The sequence below is a fragment of the Anser cygnoides genome, chromosome 5, assembly GCF_040182565.1.
Source record: "Anser cygnoides isolate HZ-2024a breed goose chromosome 5, Taihu_goose_T2T_genome, whole genome shotgun sequence".
Lineage (NCBI taxonomy): Eukaryota > Metazoa > Chordata > Aves > Anseriformes > Anatidae > Anser > Anser cygnoides.
Window position 1 is genome coordinate 46606599 of NC_089877.1, and position 24423 is coordinate 46631021.

Below are 24423 nucleotides of genomic sequence, written 5' to 3' on the forward strand. Positions count from 1 at the left end.
GCTAATTCATTCATTTATTCATTCAGGTACTGAGCTTTTCTGGGAGACATTTCACACATTCAGAAATCTCTTGGATAGAAGAGAATTGCTTCACCCAGTGAGGGCCAATATATCAGCTGCACAATCTGTCTGTTAGACACTAATATCCATCTACATCATGGCAGAACTGGATGTTGTTATTGGTTAACTATCTTTGCTAGTTGGGCATCTGTGCTAGCCATTAATAATCCCAATTATGGCAGTTACAAAACTTTCCTTGACAGCTTATTCTATTGTTAACTATTCTTTCAGCAGTAAATCTTTTGTCCTAATATTTAGCCTACATTTTTCCCACTGAAGCTTGAGGCAATTATTTCTTGTTCTGTCTTCCTTGACGATGAAGTATAATTAATCTTTTTTCTTTATAGCATCCTTTTATGTTCTGCAGTCTTTACCAAAGCAGTGTTATATAATTCATTCCTATTATTTATTTATTTCTCTAGATTCAGCACACAGTTATTAAATAAAAAATAAATGACAGTAAAACAATAGGATATTCAGAAAGAGGACTTGTGTATGTGTGTTTGCACAGCTATATGCTTTTTAAAATGACACGAGAAAGACAACATTACCGAAAGTACAACTTAATATGAAATTCACAGGGCTGTTTAGAGTCAATGACACGATGTGGCCTGCTTACAGTTCGAAGAAGTGGGGCAAAGTACACAGCTCCCTTTCAAAAATTTGTATGTTGAAATTCCTAGAATTTCATTGAACTAGCAGAATGATCTTTATTCACATGGAACAGTTGTAAATAGGACCTGATGTCTAGTTCAGTACATTGATAATACTGTTGTAATCTGTATGCTCTGAAACTAAATAAAGCCAGCCTAATGTAAAATAATTTATAAACATAGAGGAAAATATTTTTACCAAAAAATTTAAACACTCGTAAATTCCAAATTAATTTTTTGAGCATCTTGCAAATGGAATGACCTGTATTAAAACTGCAGTAAAACTGTAAGTTCTTACACATTAGATGTACATAAAGATGTAGCACACTAAAAAGGATTGTACAATATTAGCATAATATTGTGGGGTATAAACATTTTTTAAACATTTAACGTCAGCCTTTCTCCTATATCACTTGATGTCTGAGGTGTTTTATTTACTTATTTATTTATTTATTTTTAATGAAGTAAAATCAAATAAGGAATTAATCGTTGTGTCTTTTGCAAGGCATATCTGTGCTACCAGCCTCTGCCAGGGAAACCCTCTTGGTTTCAGCAGTGACAAGAGTGTCTTTCAGTTGAAATTTCTAGTACCCAAGTAGGCAACTCAATTGACGTAGTTAGAGTTATACAGTTTGTTTACTTTTATCACTGCAAGTGTGAAATTCTCATTACCATTGTAATCTGATATATCCTTGTTATGCTAAATAACAGTATCATCAAGTTTGTGCAACCCCACAGATCGACAGAATCCTTTAAGGTGCTCTGTTAGGACATGAGAGTTAAACAGTGCAGGATCTGACAAACATCAGTGTACAAGTAAAGCATCTTTGTCAGTAAAATTGTGTTCTCTCTTGCACACAGATGTTCTGGAAGCTTTTTAAGTCACTGCTAATGCTCAAAGCATTTCTGCTTTCCACAAACAGACCTGCATGATGTTTACCAGATTCATATCCAGCAAAGCACAAGCTGAGTGTTAAAAGTTTTTGTTGTGCAGGTAGTATGTTGCCAAAATTCAGCCTTGTTCTGTCTTTTTGACTGTTTTTCACATTTTGCATATTTATCACATATTACCCTCACTTGGAGTCCGCCTGGAAAAGAGTCTGACCTCTTGGATATGATCTAATAACGTTTGTCGGTATTGTTTGCTAGCTGTTTAGCTGCAAGAAAAAGGTGCAATGACAGTAAGTATATATACCCAGTGCCTAGGAAAAAATAAAATGTTTTTCCACATTTAAGGTTTCGCTTGTAGTGCATGAACAGTAATTTTTTTTCTGGTCTCAAGACAGGCTTTCTTAGATTCTTTCAAGGTATAATATCCTCAAGGTAATTATGAGGGACAATGGGATGCATAGCATTCTGTTTATGGGATAAATAAAATAAAAAGAGAACAAAAAAGAAAGAAAAAAACCAACAAACAGGTACAATGTTGGGTTTACAAATCTATTGTTGCTTGTAGTTATCTGAAAATAAAATAAAATAATAATAAAAAAAAGGATTTCTTTATTACAATTCAATTTCTATTACATTATAAAGACAGACACATGCATATCTTTACACCTGGGACTTTCAAAACATTTTTAAAAGGTTCTAATATAACAGCATGTCTGTTGGAGCTAGGAAAAGCACCAGAGAATCACCATGGTTAGAGCAAGCATCCGAGTCACCTGTTAGGATTCTACTTAACATGATCTCCCTATATAAAAACAGGAGCAAATTGGAAGGGGAAATTTATTCCACCTGAATGGTTTCTGGGTTTGCCTTTGCCTATCTGCAGACTAGATTGAAGTGGATTTGGTGAACATAACCTCTAGTTAAATATTAAAAGGGAGAAGTGACTATGTGTCAAGTCCAATAAATTCATTTAAATGACTTTATTATCTTCATTAGATTTTGCTTTCAGACATGTCTACAACCTCCTGACTTTATAAAATAAACCAAACGTGTATGTAAAACAGCAATATGAAGTGCATGTGAACATAGTGAATGGATTTTTTTTGTGTTTGTTTTGTTTCAGGGGTAATATTGGGGTTTTAAATAATCAACACTAAGTAATCTAAAAAGTTAACTAAAAAGTTAACTGCTAAAGCTAACTGTTATGCACTGTAGTAATGATAACTGCTTTTAATTTTTTCCAGTAGATTAAATAATATAAGTAACGTTACATTAGAATATGTATCTAAAAATTCTATCAAGCTAGAATACTGTTTAGGCTCAACATTAAAAAATAATAATAATAATAACCATTAAATATTTGAATTATGTAAAATATATAGTGCACAATTAACTGTTTTAGGAGTAGGTTGTTTATGCCTGGAAAACTTGAATTTTTGCAAACTCAAGAAACCTCTCTTAAGATGTTTTAACAGATGTGGAAAGGGAAAAAATAAATAATTTTGAAGAACTTCTGCAACTAAATTGTCATTATTGCACTGGATTTAATGTAGAAACCTATAGTTGGGGTTCTATATTATTTCTTACATGTTGAGGATCGATGTTATGTGCATAATCATTCATACCAGCTATACCATGGTGAAGTTATACAAACAAGTTTCCAGTAATAGATATTGTATTACTTACTTTCAGTTTTTTAAGACCCACCTCGCCCTAGAATATGAAATACATCTATAGCAATTAAAAATAATAATAAAATAAAATGCTAAAATAATGGGATTTTTGTCTTTGAAATTTTCCATTTCAGAATATTTGAATTAAATTCCTAACTACTGAATCACACCAGTAATGTGTGCCTGGCTGTCCAGCTAATAGCACAGAAATATGGAAAGAATATAAAATAAAAGGTGTGGCTATAAGCTAAATACTAGTCATGTGCTTCTCTTTTCCCTGGCAATTTTGAATATACTAGTCAAGATCTTGATCAAAAATCAACCTTCCTACTCTGAGAAAAATCCAAACAGTTACATTTCATCTAATAAAAATGGAGCCACTGGGGTGTAAATTGTGGGTGTAAATGCTTCTACAGGGGGAAGGAAGAATTTGGGTGCAATGAGGAAGAGAATCATCACCATGGGTTGCTAATAAATATCTTCTCTGTAGATATTCCCAGAAAAGCTAGGAACAGCTTCATTCTGGTCAGAATGCTTAGAGTTCCCCCAGACAGGAAGCACTATTCATAATCATCATTCCTATGCACAAGAAAAAACAGCCTTATATCAATGGTTTGAGGGAGCATAGATAGGACCATCACAGGAGTCACAGGAGTGGAGTGCTCATAACCTTAATTTCATCTGATCTAGAAAGAAATGAGAACGGCAACTTAAAAAAAAAAAATACAAAAAACTTTCCCTTGAGAGCCCTCTTTGAGCTGAACAATGTGTTTGAAATTTAGCATACATGTCTTCTAAATGAGACAGGAGAGGAGTCACCCATGTTTGTTCATCTAGTTTCTTTGACTCTGCTTACAGTCAGTTGTAGCTTGGCTAGAATGTAAATCAGATCAAAAGAAAATCCTTTGTGCTGACATGACTGGAGACAAACATAAAAAAGATTTAGAAACAAAGAACTTTAGAACAACAACTGAAAAACACTCTCAGCTGAATCCTTTCTCCAGATGGAACTGATCCTGTCAATCATAAGTGCTGTCTCTCTGCCCCTATGGCTGAGCTTGTTCCTTAGGGACACCTCATTCTCCTTGGCTCCCTTGTGCTATGTTGAGCTTCTGAGGCAGAGGTTCCTTCTACATACATAAGGTCTTGTATATCATTTAGAGAAACAGATGCAGTTCTCTGATGACAGGCAGGGAAGGATTTCTGTCTCCTTAGCTGGTGAGTTTAGCTGTGATCACATCTGACCTAATGCCCCCCTTTGCCTTTCAGCAGAGTGCCATCAGATATTCCAGCCACCATATCCCCAGGCTCCTTTAGCCATCTGATTTGGTCAGAATTCATACACAGCTTTTCAGTCTCATGATTTTTTGACACACATCTCTATGCACACCCTCTGTGTAGCACCCACCACTGAGAATTTAGCTGTTGTTCTCCAGGCTAGTTCTGACTTCCTAGATTAGAGTCTTAGTGTGCTATTGCTTCAATAGCAATATTGGCTTTTCAGTAATCTCTTGGCTTTGAGCTCATGCAATTCAATTTCGGGTTTCCCTTTTCCTTGGGAACATCTATAGGGTGTTTCTTTCACTTTTGCTTAAAAACAAATAACCTGTATGAGCACGTACACCTGTACTCAAACTGGTAAGACCCTAGAGTAGCCCGATTTGTAGTAAATGTCAGACAAATCACATATGCCATACATGTGTAATAATATCCTTTTCTTGCCCCTCTGTACACTGAATCCTTGGTCGAGGTGTTTTATTTACAATATTAAATTTTTGAACAACTCCAGGCTGATACAATTAGGAATTCTTTGCCAATATACTCCTTTTCTGTGGATAGAATTATCTCCCAATTTACAGCAGATTGTGGTTCAAGACAAAAGCAGATTGATGCATCCCATAAGAACTACTTACTGCATAAAAACAGCATTGCTTTAAAGGTTGGTAGCTTGAGATCCTGAAGAGAAATAGTTGCTATATCAGTAGTAACAGTTGCATGGCAATATTCTGTATTTCCAGTATAATACACTAGAGTTCACCTTCTAATCATGTTAAGTTCTGTGATTCACAATTGTAACTAAGCAATTTAGAAAACAGAATTTAGTCATTTTGAAAATTTTAACTTTCTATATATGTCGACTTAAGAGCTCAGATGACGGACATTTGTGGAAGAAACAAAACAAGCAAACAAACAGAAGTAAAACAAAACAATCTCTGAAAAAAATAAATCCATTCAGAAATATTAACAAGAAAAATCACTTTCTTAAGTGAGATCAGTTTATTTTTCTACCATCAACATAACAACATTTTGAAAATCTTTTTTTTTTTCTTTCCTCTGGAAAATTTTAGAAAAATTACTTGAATTAACATTTCCCTATATGAAATATTGATGGTTAGTGTTAAGTCATTAAAGTGGTTAAAATCAACCATATCAAGCTAAGGAATTAAAACTTCTTAAGAGTAAAAAATGATACAATGTAGTCATAATAATTAAAAAGTAATGTGCTTGTTTTTAAGCCTATCCTCAAAGATTAGTTTTGAGTTATTTCTTAGTGGTGATGAACTTCAGATGAAGAAAAGAAAAATTCTTGTTCTCAGTAATGCAGATATATCCCTTCCCTTCCCTTCCCTTCCCTTCCCTTCCCTTCCTTCCCCTTCCTTTCCCTCCTGTTCCCATCCTTTCCTTTCCTATAACCAATGCATGGAACTTTAAAAAATAATATTTAATAGACTACAAATTAACTGAGAGGATCAAAAGTCTTTTTCCTTTAACATTTATATTATCTTTTGAACAGCTGGTGGAAAGCAGTCTTTAACCCTTTTTGTCTGAACTTCAACATACTTCCACACACCTCCTTGAGCAGTGGTTGGATGCAACGTTTAAAGGTCACATTACACAGCAGGGCTTTGATAATTTTCAGAATGGAAGAAGCATAACTGATAGGGAAGTTAGGAAGGTTAATTTTATTTAAGGTTAATTCATTAAGTTCTAGTTCAGTAGATTTCATAACAGTTGTTCCCTGATTTTCATGAATGACAAACATATACATATTAATGTGTATGTATGAATGTCACATCAGAAATTAAACATGGATCATTTGATTTGACCTTCTGTAAAACAACGACTACTCAGTTTTTCCTCTGATGAGTCCAATGAATCCTTTCTTATGTGGGTTTACACTGCAAATCACACCCACACACAAAATGGAAATAGGAGCATAATTCCTTTGAAATATTGTCACGTTGTTTTGTTTCTGTACAGAACAATGGGGATATAAGCTAAACCCTTATTCTTGCACTAGACTAGTCTAGTAGGTTGAAGAAAGATCCTTTCTTATCTCAATGATTTTTTTTTTCCTACTTGATGCTTTATCTAATGCAACTGTGATGAAGTGAACTGTATTTTCTGTCTTGGATCAGGATCCTGTGTAGCCTGGGCAGTGCATACTGTCCTCAATATAGAGCAATCTCTTAACAGGCTAAAATCTAAAGTTATACTCTATACATTCTGATTAGATTTGTGAAACCAAGAACAGAATATATGTATCTATATGTATCACTGACCTTCCATCAGGATACCTTGAACAATTACAAGTTAGGCTGTCAGGATTCTCCTGGACCAAACTGGCCCTAAGCAAGATCTAGGGATGAACAAAACATGGTGAAGTTTTCCAAAGCTTCCTGAAGTTTAGCTTTTCATTCTATTTTACCTGGAAATCTTAGTGTAAGAATAGGCAGAAAATGTCATCAGAACAGTTTTCTGGATATAAAAAGAAAAAATTTCACTTCCAAACTTACCCAGTCTCAAGTTACATCAAATACTGTGTTGCAAGGAAATTCATGTGTTCATGGCTAGAAGAGCAAAAAACTCACATGTTGCCTCAAAGACAACAATTATTTATCTGCTTTTAGTGCTATAATGCTTCCATAGATGTCCAGACAGTGGATGACTGGACTCAAAAAGTCTTTTCCAAGGTATCTGTCCCATGAAGGAGGATGACCCTGCTTGACTAACTTCTAGTTCTCTTGTGTCCATACATTAGATACTACATGACCACCATACCTATTGATACCTTCATGCATACTGATAGTCCAAATGCTCGAAACCAAAGGCCTTAAAGCAGCAGACACTTGAATTTCAGTACCTTGCTGTACTATGTGCTATTAGAGTAAGAGTTAGGTTGAGGCTTGAATAAATTAGCTAGTAGTGTTATGGTTCTCTGAGCTACCAGCAGCTGTGTCCACAGACAGCTTTTTCACACTTGGAAAAACCCCTGGGTTCTGAACTCCTCTTGTTCACATGGCTCATTGCCTTTCAACTTCTAACTTGGATTCAATACCTCATCCCCCCTCTGCCCCATTTTTATTCACTTTGGACAACTTACTCAGTTTCTTCTACTTCTGGGAAGTTTCTTTTTCCAAACCCCTACAGTAGCACAGAGGAGCTATGTGGCACACAAGAGGCTATAAATCTGTTGGTCAAATTTATATACTTGCCCCAGTTCTAAATGTCCATTGCCTTATTAAAATTAAAACATCATACAATTTTGTTGCACACAACCAAATATCCATATCTAATGTATTGTTCATGTATTAGCCATACATACATGTATATACTTGGTTTGATTTATGGCTTTTTATCTAGAACTCCTTCCTTCCTTAGTTTTAGTGCTTACAAAACATTGGTATTTTCCTTTCAGTGCTACCTAAGAACAATTTAATGCTCATACTGTTTTGAAATATGTGTGAATCTAGAATGGGCAAATGATAAAATTTCTAAGGATTTCTTCTTTCATTTTCTTATACAAGCACTTGGTTTTGTAGATATAATCTGAACTTCTGTTTTCAAAAGCACATGTAAATGTTTAAATCCTTTGTAACTGTTTCAAAAAGTTCATTTAGATATTTCTCTTATTCATTTTGTTACTGATCTGACCATAATCTTGAAAACTATATATTAGCAAATTTTAAGTATATGCTTGACGTCTTCCTTACTTTCCTACCTTTCTTTCATTTGAAACTATCTTTACATCTCATTTCAAGTTAAACTGAGTGAAAAGCAAAGCTATATCTGATAGTATGGTGCCTCCTATAAGTACAACACAAGACTTTCTAAAGACTTCCAACAAGTCAAAATAAGTAGTGGCTCTAAAAAAAGGAGTTGTGTAAGCTTGCTTTGGAAGGTGACAATGTTCTGGTTATGAATTTTGCTTTAAAAATAGATTCTCTGTTCTCCACTTATGTGATACGGTCTATTCTCTGTATGTCTAAATATGCTTGACTTTTAAATGAAGTGTAAGGGAAATTCATACTCATCTAATGGATTCTGCATGCTTGTGTCTGTTTCTTCTTGGCCAGCAAAATAATAATACTTGGTATTTATAATATCATCTAATCATCAGGTTTCAAGAACACTTTTCAGATATTTCTAAACAAAACTTTTGCAACAGAGGTAAGGAATGTGTGTTTCCTTGTACTCACACATGGCAGACAACCAAATCATATAAAGTTTGGCTATGTTAAAAATTCATCTCACTTATAAACATATTTTCAAAAGAACTGTACATAGTCTGTGGTCTCACATGGCATCCCCCTTATAGTAGCTGTTGAGCACTGCGTGCTTTTGAAACTATAGCTACTAGTTATAAAAATAAATGGAAATTGAGATCTTTTGAAGCCAGTAGAGGCTCTTGAGCAGATTAGACTCAAGACTCCCTGTAAAATATGTTAAAGTAAAACCACAAGACCTAGTTCCTATCCCCAAGTATCTTTGTTTCAGAAAGGATTTCAGAAATGAGGCAGGGACACCTAACTGTGCTATATAGGCAGGCCCAATCAGTACAAATGAGCCATTTAGATAAAAACCAGAAGCTTATCTTCACCCTCTGTGGGTCAAAGAAATATAGTTGTGTATTTGTGCTAAAGTGAATTGTTCAACATGGTTCTGTCTCCAGAAAACATCTCTGCATCCAAATACAATGTGTGAATCTGTTTTGACTAGTACTTGCAATGTGGCAAGATTCCAACAGAATCCAACAGAACAGCCAAATAACTTCTGCCCTTATGAAAATACAAACCTTCTTTTTGAGAATGGAGTGTACTAGATACTAGATATACTACATGATAATAAACTACTTGATTTCTAATGCAGTTAGAGACTTTTTTTTTTTTTTGGTGACACATTCCTGGACAGACTACAAAATCACAGAGACAGGTCAGAGTGTATTAGTCTGGGAGATGACAAGAAGACATTTGAGCCTTCAGAGTCATATGTGTATGTATGTGTGTATATATTCCCTGCCAGCCTTCAAACACAGAAGTCTTGTTTGAGTCTGCTTTGAAGCATTTGCCATGGGTAATTTAAGCCAATAGAAGGAAAAATGTTAAATAACAGAAAATCATATTGGAGTAACATATGCGAAATAATCAGTTACATTTGAAAACAGCTATTAGTGTAATTTTTATGAAGAACAAATACAAAAGTAAATGAGATTTAGTTTTGAAACTCTATTATGTTAGTTGTATCTATATGTCCAGTAATTTGAGTGTTTTTACAGTCTCTAAAGCATTTATCATTATTATCCAACTTTAAGATTGTTTGTATCAAAAGTCATTTTATTAGATTTGTTATGTTTCAAGATGTCCTGCATTGTTTTGCTCAAAGTATTATTCTACATTGGCCAAGGGAGACTCTGAAAAAAACACTACACTGAGAACAGGAAAACACTAAGCCTGATAACATAAGATTGCAATGTTAACAGTACTTTCTCAAAGGATATCGATGTCTCAGTTATTTCTCCTTTACCTTCTCTCCTTTCATTGTCTCTAAAGCCTAACTAATTCCTAATTTTACAGTACTAAATATCTACAAAATATTATGCAAAGTCTTTGTTATATTTGAGTATTGGAAGCTTTGAAGGAAAAAGACAGAATTAAAAATCTTAAAGAATCTTTCACAGAAAAGGAGCAGAAGAAGAGTAGAGTGGAAGCTGGACAATTTTAACTTAAGCAAAGATTTTAGGAAAAATAAAGATTATTTTTCCCTTAAACCAGAATTCACTCAGGACCATAGTGTTCTGCTGAAAATTAGTGTTCATTTAAAGAACTCTGCACTGTATTTGTTCCATTATACCTAATAGCATACAATCTCTTGGTATTTTAATAAATATTTTCTTCTAAAATATTGTTTTTGGATTTCCATGGGTAAATTTCTGCAGCCTTTCCTGGCTCTATTTCAGAAAGTAACAGTGAAATTTTAAATTGGGAGTTTTGAGGTGGGTTCTAAAAGGATTTCTACTTTCAGGTGGGTCTCTGAAAGGATTTCTACTTAAAAGGTATGATAGGAGTTCTTCTTAGAGTTAGCCCTAAAATAAACCCCTTTTTTCTCCTCTCTTGGGAGGGAGATAGCCAAAATCTTCTGATTTCTGAGAGGTTTGTAACTGCTCTTCATGTTCATTCTACTCTTTTATGTTCTCCTGGTATAAGTAGTAGGAGATTTATATTTTCTGAGACATATTTTCCTGCTCTAATGCGGTATAGTGGTCCCAAAGGCCACAATTGCAAAAGTAGCATTAATGAGTGACAGTTTTCATAACCAACTGTGAAAATAAATAAGAATTTTCAAGAGCAAAAATGCAGTGGAAGTTCCAAAGGGGTCCTGGTAAATAGCATTATTCATGGCCAGGTACAATATTTTATATTGCTTTCCATTACTTTTCTAAGACCAAACTGTTCTAATTGTCTAGGAAGACTTTTTTTTTTTTTTTTTTTTTTTTCCTTCCACTGCTGAGGGAAAAAAAGTAAGGGAAAAATTTCACTATTCTTTTAGTTAGGAAAAGAAATGCACAAACAAATCTCAGAGTTGTGTTCCATTGCTACTGTAAACAAAGCAGCAATTGGGGAAAAATAAAATAAAGAAACCTTCTAAAGAAACATTGAAGGAAATGATTCATTGTCTGCATCAGGCTACGTTTCAAATGAGTGACAGAATTTGGAAGAGATGTGGCATAAAACCCCTTTTCTACAGTGTGCTCACTGCAGCTGGCAGGGGGAGTGCCCTCATCTGCTTATTGTTAACTTTCACTGTTAGCATTGCTGTAAATTGGCTATAAGAATGTGGTAAACTCTCTCTCCTTCACATATTTGTATGCTGCACATATATTTAAGTTTACTGCTTTTCTACCCACTGTGGCCATACAAAAATCTTTTATTTGGTTATCCAAAATTTTCCTGTCTGTCATATACTTGAGACACACATATATAACTTTATTTCATATATAAATTTATTTCATTCAGAGTAATGCAGAAATGACCTCTTTGTCTTGCTTTTTTGATGTCTGTGAATCAGATAGCCAATAAATGCATTAATCCTTAAAGGAGAGAATTATTTTCCTAAGAAAGATACTTAACAATCTTAGAAAAGAAGATTTTTTTTCCTCTCAATAGAAATAATCACTTAAAAAAAATCCAAATAATAATAAAAATAATTATTTTTAATATTTCAATGTTTTTAAGGGCAGAACAATTTTAAAGAGTTGTCTAATTTTAAATCAATTTATGAAATGCAGCATCTCCTTCCAAAACGTCCTCCATTAGTCAAAAATCTCTCCTTAATACAGTGAACTGAAGTCTAAATTCCCCATCCACCTCACCTTCTAAGTCCTTATTCCATCCATCTAACCTTCTGCTTCTCAGCTGTCGACTTCTTCATCTTCCTCAGCTGTAGCAGTGACTTTATGCTTTCCTCACAAGAAAATTTTAACAGAATAGCATTCAGACCCAGTTCATTTGATTTGTTTCTATCCATTGCATGTATACAATTGTCTCATTTACAGGCTCATTTTCCAGATAGTTTCATTTCCTAGAATGTGATCTATTGATCTTCTTCGGGGTTGTTTTTCTCTTACATAGTCGGGTGTTAGAAAAGAAAAAAAGCAAGCAATCCACACCATCATCCCAGTATGGATCTTTGCAGTCCATAAGGCCTTAGACAGGGTTATGAGGAAGGACATGCTTGTCATACATCAAAACCTTGTAGGCTGTTTCTGTAATCCATCTTTAACCTACATTTTCCCAGAAAAGTCACATAAGTAAACTGCAGGGTTTAGAAGACAGTACATGCAGCTTTTGGAAATGTTTGAGTATGACACGCTATCATTATATACAACTGCACATATTACGAAGATAAGCTGAGACTGTAAAATTTCATCCTGATGTAAATTTTTGGTTGGAGTGTTTATTATAGTTTTTGCAATGAGATTCCTGTTAGCGATGACCAGTTGTAGCTAAAAACCAGATATTTCAGATATTTCCTTCAAAACTCAACTACAAACCTGCAGAATTCATTATGTTGGCATGTTTAGGAGATTATACTCTTCTCATTCCACACATGACATCCCTAAACCGTCTCACTTTTCACAATACACAGATACACAAGTTGAGATTTCCCTCGTGTATTTTCTGATTTGTTTTGTGTTGGTTGTTTTGTGTGTGTGCGTGTGTGTGTGGTTAACTGTAAAAGAGATTTTATGTTGCTTCAGTTCTCTTCATCTATAAAAATGTATAAATCTTTTACAGAGATAACTTTAAGTAAATTTAGTACTTGTGAATTGTTTGATATCTCTGACGAAAATGTACCTGTCTTTTTTTTCATTCAGAGAACAGAAGCAAAACAGATCGATCAACTCAAGCTATTGCTTATGATGATTCATCCAGCCACACAAGGTAACATGAGATTTGTTTTATGATTACAGTTCATGGAATACGTTACAGAACCTTTTCCTGTAGTAGTGGTGCTAACCCCATAACTTTTGCTGGGACCATAGCATATGTCTCAGAAAAATGTCCTGGATTGTGTACTACTCCAATTGCCAATACTTAAGTTGTGTATCAACATGGCATAGAATACCATCATACGGACATACTCTTTTTTACACATCTACTTACAGTTGATCATATTATTCTAGAGAGATCTCCATATTAATGCAGCTATCTCTATGCTCTATCATAATACTTGAGTTAGTTCATTCAAAGACTGCTTAAGCCTTTTTCAGAAATCATAGAGCAATTACCATGTAAAAATACTTAAAGAAAGGGAGAGTTGCAAATTTTTTTAAGGAAGGTTTACTTGATCTTTTGTCTTATATAGCTGTAATTTTTTAGGAAAATCCAGGGAATGCCATCCTAGATTAATAATAAATGTTGTCCTTAGCAAGTTTCTGGAAGAATGATGGAATGTATATAATTATATGTTTTATCATAGAAATATTTTTTAAACCCTGAAATACTACTACTAGTCCAGATCTCTTCAAAACTTTTCTGTTTGATGACTCATAGAAAGCTTCAATTTAGCTGTTGTTCAGAAATTTTCACTATTGTAACACTAATCCCAGCGGGTACTGTACCTGCTTTGAGCTGAATTAAATTTTGGACTAACTGCCACTCTATAAACTTTTTATAATTTAGCTGGATTTTCTCCAGAAATTAATCTGTTTTCATGTAATAGAAGGTCCTGATACAAACTATTTTGTTTCTGGAACTCCAGTGGCATAAAATATTTGGAAAATCTGTCTTCCAGCATGGAAGAATTCAGTGTCATGGGCCTCCAAAAGAGGCAGCTGTAGATTTTTTTCTTTTTTAATCTTTATACCTAAGTATAAGATGCCACTAGTGTTAGAGCTCATAATAACTGTTATGATTTATCAAGGGGGCACCTGATGCTATCTTAAACTATTCTTCTGAGACTTACTGGTCCTGTGAATGGATAGATATGGGGGAAAGAGGGAAATAAAAGTATGGCAGCACATCCAGTTTTGCATATTACAGTTTCTTAGGATAACAGATTCCTACTGTCAACTAAGATGTTCCTTACCTTCAGTGAGGTGTATTATTGTTTATTTTTTGATTTGAAGATGTTTGTCTTTCTTCCTTTGTCCCTTCCAGAAAAAGGTAAATTCATGCTAAACATAGAAACATTTGTTGTTGGTATTAGAAAATGATGAGGATAACTTAGAAGTAATTCTAGTGAATCAATGGCATTGTATCAGAGCAAAACCAGACTGAATTCTGAATCAGGCTATTTGGAACAAGTAAACACAGTATGTCAGTCTGTAGCCCAGAGCTAAAGCACATTTCTACCTCCTGAGTATCTTTGGCAGCTATCTTTGTGTTTGCTGCTCTCCAATCAGCATCAGCAAATGTAACCACTTAAACTTAATCCTACTGTCCAGATCAGTTATACGGATAAAAGGCAGTAGAGATCTGAGTCTTAATCCATGTGGGACACACTTAATGCTTCCCTCAGAGTGGACATGGTTTCACTTACCAGCATTGTCTGTTTTCTATTTCTTACACTAGCTCTTTATCTATTTCTGTGTCTCATAAAGAGTACTTGCAAGCTTCTATCTTAGGCAGGTATCAATTATGTGGAATTAAGCACAGGCTGTTGAAAATTCAAATGCTCACAGCATATGTACTGTCATTTTCAACACTGTTGGTCTTGCTTTGAATTGGAGAGGGTGTGAAATAGGCAGCAATTTTCATTCATACTTACAATACTGTTTACTTCTTACTTTAGAAAAAAACAGAAGTCAGATTAGCTGCAAAGTACAAAAACTGTTTGTCAGGGATTAGAGCTGTACGGAAACTGTGAAAGTCCTGCATACAACCCTGCAGATGCTTATTAGCAAAAGCTGGTATCTGTGACTAAAGCTGAAATCCAGAGTGCAGCAATTCTTAGTAAGCCATCTTGCGGGATGAAAGCTCCATGAGAAACACGCAGGTGAGATTCAGGGTGGGAAAAGTTGTTCGTCTAGAAGGTGCTCCAGAGACTGGGTACACTAGTTATTTCATACATTACTAAGAAGAAAATTTTGATTAAGTGCTGGTCTTGTGTCTTACAAAAAAAACATAAATGTAGGGCTGTCTGTCTGCTTAAGTTGCTTTGAAAGGTGCAGGTCCACTGCAGGGCTTTTGTCTCACTGCCCGCTGTCTTCAGCTATTCCTAATTGGAGGATGCTGTTTTACCTCCACTTGTCAGAAAGGAGAACAGAAAACCAAAAACGGTACCTGGCATATGTGTACCTCCCCCTGTTTGATGGTCATTTAACTCACCTTCTTTCTTACTTATTGGTATTAACCATCAGAAGCTGAAATAACTAGCACTATTATTTTCCTACACAGCATTTTAATGACTTTATGATTGTGTAACTTTAGATCACATTTCTTAGGCGTTCTATGAAGAACAATTCAAGATGGATATTGTATAAAGGTAGGTTTTGGCATAAGGTGTTCTTTTCCTTCCATTTTGTTCTGGAGATACCAAAATAAGCACAAACCTTTAAGTAGCATGAAAAAAAGCAAAAAGCTAAAAAAAAAAAAAAGAAGAAGCTAAATTTATAATGGCTCTCTCTCATAAATATTTGTTATCTTTAGCTAATTAAAAATCTCTGCAGAAATATTACATTAAGCAGCTGTGTTTTAGAGTGAGGAACAGAGGCAAAATTAATAAAATCACTTGCCCCCAGTTGCCCAGCAACCTAGCAGAAGCTGTAGGAAAAAAACAAAAAACAAACAAACAAAAAAAATCAACAAAAGGGAGGTAAGTCTTTTTAAATCCCTTTCTCAGTCCACCAAGAAAGACTACTTTTCCCCTTCTCCCTTCAAAATACTTCTCAAGTGTTTGAAACCCAAGATATGGAAGAAGTCTGACTGCTTTACATTTGGTCACCAGTTCAGCTTTGCAGTTCTAATTTCATCCCAGCAATTTTTGACCATCCAATTTTTGCACAGAAAGCACAGGACACTCAGTAGCAAATCCATGGCTTATATCAAAGTATTCATCTTACACCGTATCTTGAAAATCTGATTCCTATAAAAGCAAAATCATTACAGAGATTCAAATGCTATGAGGATAGAACCAAGAGCACACAGGGGTTGTTTTCAATAGAAGCATAAAAGAGTTTTAAATCAATTTCAAAGTTCAATACCCTCCAAGGGAGTGTAATGAAGGAAGTATATGCAGTAACTCTGCTTTGCCTCAGAATATTTTGTTAGTTTGCTGCTTCACTTTGGAGACTTTAGCCTTGCAGGTTCTAGATGGGTAAGTAACTGGAGTACAATATGGAAACACCTGAGAGGGTCGCAGTTGATTAGACTAGAGTTCTGCCTTCCTAAATTTTCACCAGATACACTTGGTTCTTACAGTCAATGAATAACACTTTTTAAAATGAATTAATTAGCCAAAAAGGACAGGAAATATGCTGAATTATAGACATACAGTTCACACATTCAGCTCATTCAGCTATGACAAAGTAGTTCTTTGTTTCTGATAACATTCCTAAGCTTTTGTTCCAGCTTGTTCAAAGGCAGTAAAACACGGGTTCTGCAGGTGGCAAGGGTGGTAGAGAAATAGTTTGAGTTTAAAATAAATGATTTTAAATCACTTTTGTCCAAAATTTTGTGGGAGGGGAAGGAAGAGAACTGGAGATTTTTACCAAGATGCTTTGAAGATATTTTGCTGTTTGAAATGTCAGAAGGAATTCCATTAGAGACACTATGAAGTAAAGGCATTTTAAAGTGATACAGACAACATAAAGAAGCATAATTTATTGCAGACAGGTTAAAAAGCAGGCTACAGTTCAGTATATTGAAATTAATGAGAAATATTCCTTGTTTACTATGTATGCCACTGTGTACCAATGAACATGTTATTAGCAATTCTAGCAATTTATTGGCTTGTATTCGTAGTACTAACCTTAATAAATATAAAGCATTAAATTCCTTCAGTTAGGTGGTGATGCTAAGCTAACAGCCTAAACATTTTATGAAATATTGCTTTGTGGGAAATTTGTCAGCACACACATAACTGTTATCCCTCTTTTTTAAATACTCTGCTAGTATTATTTTTTTTAACATGAAATAACTTTCTTATTAATCAGAAATTAAATGCCCATCAGAGATAGTTAATCTGAAATGTTATCGATTCACCTAGCTAAAATCAAACTCCATCCTTTCCAGTGGCTAAGAAATCTAATTACAATATTTTAAAAACATTCTAGTCAATTCAATTTTATAGTAGTGCTGAATTGCCTTCTCTTTTCTTATCTTCATTTTCTACTTTGGCCTCACTGTTCTTTGTCTTTTACCTGGCAGTCAAGGTAACACAGCAGCTGTAGCTATAAATTCTTTGCCAAGTTTAGTTAAGTTCTTCACAAAACCAAACCAAACCAAACCAAACCAAACCAAACCAAACCAAACCAAACCAAACCAAACCAAACCAAACCAAACCACCACTTTTAATCTCTGCTATTAATATATATCACCAGGAATACCTGTGGGGTATAAATATGTCATCTTTGAGCATGTCCACAAAAAATAGGTAATGAAGCTGAGCTGCTCACGCAGTTATATCACAAAAAATGGTTCATTAATTGCTTGAGGAATAAACTGTATCTTGAAGGCAAGTTTCTTTTCCCTTGGTATGAATCAGTTATTGCATATATCCTTTTTATATTAAGCATTTTTTCTTTGTTGTTGTTGTGCATTCACACTACTTTGTTCCATTTAAAGATGTGTTTAATATTGCAGGGAAAAAATGAAAAAAAAAAAGTGGATTTAAGTTCACATTAGGAATTTAAATCTTCTTCTCCACAAGTTTAGTGACTCTGACTAATTATGGAACAAGTCAGTACAATGCAGACAGAAAGTTTGATTCATTTTCAATACACATATTTCCATCAAATCAAGAAGATTTTGAGATTACAATTTGGATTCTCCTTAATACTTATTTTTTTATTTTTATTTTTTAATTTAAAAATATCTTGAAAGAAAGAGCATATCTCTTTATGTAACTTCAGTGGAAGTTGAATACAATCCTTAGAGACAATTTAATTAGTCACCTAAGCAGTGCTTAAGCACTACTTATATTAATTATTTGTTCTTAAATGCTGTTCACATTCAAATTATTGTTTGATCTTATGAAATTGATCATGTTGTATATATACAGAAATTGTTACTTATTTATAAAATTAACTATGGAAATACTGAAAGCTTGCAAGATTTTATTCTTTCATAGTCTGATGAGAGTATTCCTGGCATGGACAGAAGATTTAAAACAAGAAAGAAAGAAAAAAAGCTCAAAAAGAAACTTAGCTGGATAAAAACTGGCTAAAAAGTAAGGGAGCTGTACTATATTTTGCCTTAAATCAAAGAAGCTTTCAGACATCTATTTTAATCAGCCATCAGTCTTGGTGTTTTTTGGGGTGGAAAACCGTGATTAATGTTAAATGTGAGTTGGTATGAGAATCCTAAATTAGCATTCATCAGAAAACAGTAGTAGAATATGGGAAGACTCTTCTGGAAAGAATTAAACTGCTACTCTTCAGCAGCCCAATGAGAATATTATTTCTTATTTCTGAAGGATCCTGTGGACCACTTTTCATTGAAACAAAAACAGAGCAGGGAGGTTGTGGTTTAATTGAAGACTTCCTTAAAACTGTGGTCAAAATTTAAATTTAGGGGGCCACACTGATATTTTTTAAACCCAAAGGACACCGAAAATCACCCTTTTTCACATTTTGTGATATACATAGATATATATATATATACACATAAATAGGCACATGCACACAAATATATATCCCATATGTGGCTGTGCACTGACAAATGAAGTAAGGAATACATGCTTATGAGAACTACATCTAGGGCTTTCTTCAAAATGAAACATTTTCAGAAAGCTGACATTGTGAGATGGTGGGGGTGAGGTTTGAGCAAACAGTATTGAAAGAGAAGTGCTTGCTGACAGGTTGACAAAAGTACATGTAGCCTTTTCTTTAACAGGGGAGAGGTTAGGCACTATACCACCACAGCAGACAAGACCTTGGGGTATTACACAGCTATCCATTCGCAGCTTTCACAGTGATGAATGAGGTCTTAGCAGATGCTTTACAGAGAACTGGAGAGAGAGAGAAGCAGAAAGGAGGAGATTTCTCTTATGTCTGCCCTTTTCCCCCCTTAGATTGTGTGAGGCAGGTGATTAAAAGATAAAGGTTTGGGACATCTAATGAAACCCATCTGCTCCTACTCTCTGCTGTCAAATGAGAGAAGCACTCAGAAACTTGAGGAATATGAAGAGTTGGTTTAATCAGAAGTTAGACTCAAGCAGAATTATTCTTGTAAAAGCACTCAAGGGCTCCAAGGACAATACTGCTGTTCACAATGGAGTTTTAGATTTATGGATATAACTTACTTAACTGATGCTCAGACCTCAAAATATCTTTAGTAACATTAAGCAAAATTAGGTATACAGTACATCATGATAGATTAGAGCATGAGGAAAAAAAAATAATAAAAATTGTCTCAAGATAATTACCTGAAGGGGAACTAATTCAATAGTTCTCCTCTATGATGCTTCTTGAAGGTTCTTGCAAAGCATTTAATACTGGCTAAAACCATCTGGAACAGGTCTATTTCTGTTTGGTGATAATAAGCCTCATTCAGAAGATTATTAAGAATGAAATACATAAACATGTATTAACTCAAAATGTTTTTTTCCAAATCTTTCATAATAAACAGAAGAAAAACCTAACACTATAGTCTGGTATTATCAACCCCTTTGCCAGCTAGGATGAGACCTTTACCAAATGAACTATTGTTTTTTTTTTGTGTGTGTGTTTTTTTCTTTTTCAAGAAAAAAAAAAAAAACACATAAAAAGTATATAAAACACACTCTGGGGAAACTGAGAAGTTTAGTCTTTATATAGATCTGCTCCACAATAATGCAAAGTTCTAATTTCACTGGGCTGTGAACAGAAAATGATAAGCAACCTTTCAGGTGAAATGGCTGCTGTAGTCTGTTCATGTTCATGCACGAGTGCTAGTCCAGTGAGACTTGGCCATTTCCAACATCCCCAGTGAAAGGCTGCCTGGCACTGCAGCAGAGGTTTGTCTGTCTTTCACCTATTTTTATTTTATTGCGTTTTCAAATCATTGCTGGTATGTCAGCTACAGTCCAAAGAAATTCAGCAGTATTTTAAGATGTGCGCGTTTGCAGTATTGAATCTATTTATGGAGACAGTATATAGTCATTCTCCCTAATCTTCCTCTGATTTTCTATGCAAATACTGCCAGGCTCACTCAAGGCCATAGGATTTAGTTACTCACTTGACTGAAAAGCATGTCAATGCAAATTCAAGCTGATAAACCAGCATGCAAATCTCAAGGGCTTCAGCAAGTTATAATTCAGCCACAGTATTAACAAAACAAGATAGCAATTATGCAAGGAATCAGCTGAAAGGTTATTTTTAATTTTAAATTTCTGCCTCCGTACAGCTGGGTGTTGGAAATAAAAAGCAACACGGGGCATGCTTCCCCATTAGCCAGGCCCTTGGAAAGCAGGCAACATAGTGTACTGCACATTACTCTGTGTACTCTTCACAGTAAATTTATCAGTGTTAGCCCTGAAAGTAACTGGGTTTCTGGTGTGGTGGAACATTCATTTTAATATTAGTATATAAAATGCTTTTGACTTTGGAAACTGATGGGCAAACTAACGCTGACTGTAGAGAGGCAGGGCTGTGTGCAAAAGTGGGGACATTAAAAGGGCTTTGCTGGTAGCCACCAGTCCTCACTTCCAGGACTGCCTTGTTCTGAGCTCAGACCTCCTCCATGAATTCAGAATAGCTGAATGCTCAACTTTACTATTCTCTACTGTTTAACTGCTTGTCCAATTTCCTTGTAGATGCTCTCTAACAGACTTATTACATTAAAGACCTTAAATACTACCATTTGCCTTAGGTAAGCTCCTCATTAGGAGCTACTCTGCAATCTCCCACTGCTTAAAGCTGATACTGTTCCCTCTGTAGTCAGTAGCCTCTGTGTGAGTCTCTGTTAGAGTCTCTCTAAGTCCATAATGATGCTGATGCTGAGGAGGTCGCTGTCAGGGCCCTCAGAGCACCCCCACAGGCCTTGCTGCTCCTGCCTGTCTCCCAGGACTCCCCTGCCCTTCCCATGCTGGAGGACCCCATATCAGCCCCTGGGGCCATCAGTACCTGCTTCAGCAAGGCCACAACAGGGCCCATCTCCAGCTCCCCACGGCCCTGTCCTGCCCAACCGAGGCCCCTGCTGAGCCAGGCCCACCCTTGAGCCTATGTCCTGGCCTGGCCCAGGCCTGGCACCAGGGAGGTGCCTGGTGCCTGCATCTGGGGCTGTCCTAGTGCCTCTGGCTGCCCTGATCCTGGATGGGGTGTTGGGAAGGGCCCTGGATGCCATTCCCTCTGCCTGGACGCCCTAGAAAATCCCTGTGGACCACAAGGGGCCCTCAGCCCTCACAGCACCCTGTCAGCAGCCTGAACACACACTCAACATCTCTCTAAGTGAATTTTGGAAAGGGAGGGTTAAGGTTAAACACAGGGAGTGAGCTACATGTACCAATGAAGTGTAAGCCAATTCCCTGGCAAAGTTTTGGCCCAAGGCAGTGAGCACTCTCCCAAACATAACCTGGGCGCTAACCATTCCCAGCAGAGAGTTTGCATGTTTCCACCCTTTTCTGGGGCTGGAGAGCACATAATAAAATGGATATTAGCTCAACATGGGCATTTTGGTTCTCAGGTCAGAGAAAAGTTCAAGTCACACTTAAGTTCCTATTGTAAATGCTGTCAAGATAAACTCTCAACTGATTTGGGCTTGATTCAATTTCCTGCACACCAACTTGCTTAACAGCACTGGAGATAAACTGAGACATGAGCCCAAGTCCTGGCTGCCACCAGGGAAAGCTTTGAGATACTTTAGTTTTCCTCCCATGTCAGTCAGTCCACATAAAAGTCTCGAAGACCCATGACACTTCTATGACAGTAGGTGAGCAATTGAATTAAGACCTTTATGCTTAAAAGAGCTACCTGTTCAACATCCTCCCCTTACTCACAGAGAGCCACTCAACACAGCAGCTTGTGAAAAATCTGACAGTTAATTTTATTTTGGGAAGGTGCATCACAAGGGTATAGTTCATTTTCTGTGATGATTTGGATATCTTAAGCTTAAATTTATTCAACAAAGTACAAATACAATTGTATTAAAAGTTAACTGAGAAATAGAATTAGAAATAGAAGTTAGGGGAGAATGAGCTCAGCACTGCTCCCAGGGTGTGCAGTCTCCACTGGACATCTGGACATGTCTTAGCTCCCAGACAGAATTTTCAAGTATTGTTTTAATATAAAAAGTTCTAAAAGCTTGGGACATCATTCTCTAAGTCAACATCCCCCTGTAACATAATCTCAACTGTAATCACTAAAAATGTTTTGAACAAATAAACAATCAAACAAAAAAAAAAGGGGGGGGGGGGGGGGGGGGGGAAACACCCAACATAAAATAAGAGCACCTGTTTTAAAATTAAGGGGATTTGTTGATGCATATTTTGACTACTGTTTTCAGTTCTCCTCCTGAATCAGAATGCATCTTGTCATACTTATGTTATACCACAGAACACACATAAAAATCATTTTTCAACACACATGTGGAATCCCATTCAAATCTTTGTGAAATCTGTTAGAGACTTTTCTTAATTTCCTAGAAGAATTTGCATTGCATCTCTTGGGATGTAACGTTGCAGTGGACGTCTTAATATTCAAATGGGGAGTGTCGCTATGCAGAAATAGTTAGCTTTGCTTTATCGTGGCAGCTTTGATTGTGTCTGTGTTCTCTGTGAATTTCCATGTTTATGATTGCACATTTTAATTGCTATAAAGATGCCTGGACCCTAAGGCAGGCATTTCAAATTACATCAAAATAAATGAATGAATATTGGTAGTAATATTCATTGCTTCTGCTGGATACAGAAACTGGCAAAACACAGTCATTAGTGTAATCTGAATGTTTGAACAACATACCTTTAAACCCTTAAATAGGATGAAAATTGGCTTTCAAATGACAAAGCCTGGATTCAAAGTAATTTCATGAATTTGCCACAGCCAACGAGTATGAAGAGGAGGAGCAAAATAAAAGAGATGAGGTATAAACAGTGGACCTTAAGGGCCTGATTAGTGTTACCAGCTCTTCACCTGTATTAGGCAGGACACTATCATGCTCTTCACAAGTGCCTTTCTTTAAGCTGTTTAAATAGTCTATGAACAGGTGCTTTTATTATTTGCTTCAGCTTCTCACAGTTAGTTTAATAGAATCAGTGAAACTAAACTGAAACTGCCACTTCTGAAAGCTTAGCATTGAAGCTTAGCATTGGTCTGTTCTCCAGCTACCTCAGCAGTTTGTACTTGCCATCTATGTGTTTTTAGAAGCAGCAGAATAGAGGGGGAGAAGAAAAAAAAAAAAGGCCAAAAAAAAAAAACCTTTTGAGAACGTACTGCCAGTGTGCCAGTGATCACAGATCAAAATATTTTGTAGTAAAGGCATTACTTATTTCTACTGTTCCCTTTCCCCTTTCCTGCTCCAGTATTTTTCATGATCCTATTACTGAAAGAGGTTGATGACATTACATTTCTGATAGTTATATCATTTTTTTTGCAATGTTCATATCTTCTTTTTTTCTTTTTCTTTTGAAGGGAAAAATACTGAAACAATTTCTCTCCTTTTTGTTTGCTTTGTTTCCAAAGGGCAAATCAGTGTGTCTCTTTTCTATATGTCTGGTCAGCATGCCACAGTTTTCATTTTTCTTCTGAAAATTCCAGCTGGCAATTTCAGACAGAAATTCTGCATCCTAGGACAACTGCTAATCCACAAGTGGTAGCATCAGGAGATTTCTTCCCCCTTTCCCTTTTGTTCATTTGATGTTTTTCTTTCTGAGCTGTTTCTGCAAAAAATATTTTGCAAATTTGCTCTTCCAAAAACAAATACCAAACACCAGACAAAATGCTGGGCACAGAATTAACAGGTTCTGAGCAGGCATACCTTGGTGTGCAGATGTGAGAGCAGATCAGGAGGTGGAAATAGAAAAATGAGAATGTTTGCATTTAAGTTAGACCATGTATCTAAAGGATTGTCATACCTAACTATCACAGAGCCAATGTTCACAAAATGTAAAAGCATTACTTTGGCGTCAGACCTTGGCAGGGCTATGAGGAAATGGTATAATCTTGTTTTCCATTTATGCTGTCTAGCTGACATTTCTGTTTCAGTTTGGCATGCAGTAATCATTAAAAG

General features: G+C 35.7%; 2 long non-coding RNA genes across 2 annotated transcripts in view; one reads left to right on the forward strand and one right to left on the reverse strand.

The window, feature by feature from the left end:
* The window catches only part of LOC125182328 (uncharacterized), a 144389-nt gene extending 129022 nt beyond the window's left edge, over positions 1-15367 (forward strand). The window contains exon 3 of the long non-coding RNA XR_010831937.1: positions 12933-15367. This is a non-coding gene — a long non-coding RNA (uncharacterized lncRNA). The remainder of the gene's footprint in view (positions 1-12932) is intronic.
* LOC106037007 (uncharacterized) lies at positions 9748-22568 on the reverse strand. The gene is made up of 4 exons (XR_001207781.3): positions 21324-22568; positions 19646-19745; positions 14147-14234; positions 9748-12014 (listed from the first exon to the last, which is right to left on the reverse strand). It is a non-coding gene; the product is annotated as an uncharacterized lncRNA (long non-coding RNA).
* Positions 22569-24423: the final 1855 nt, after the last annotated feature.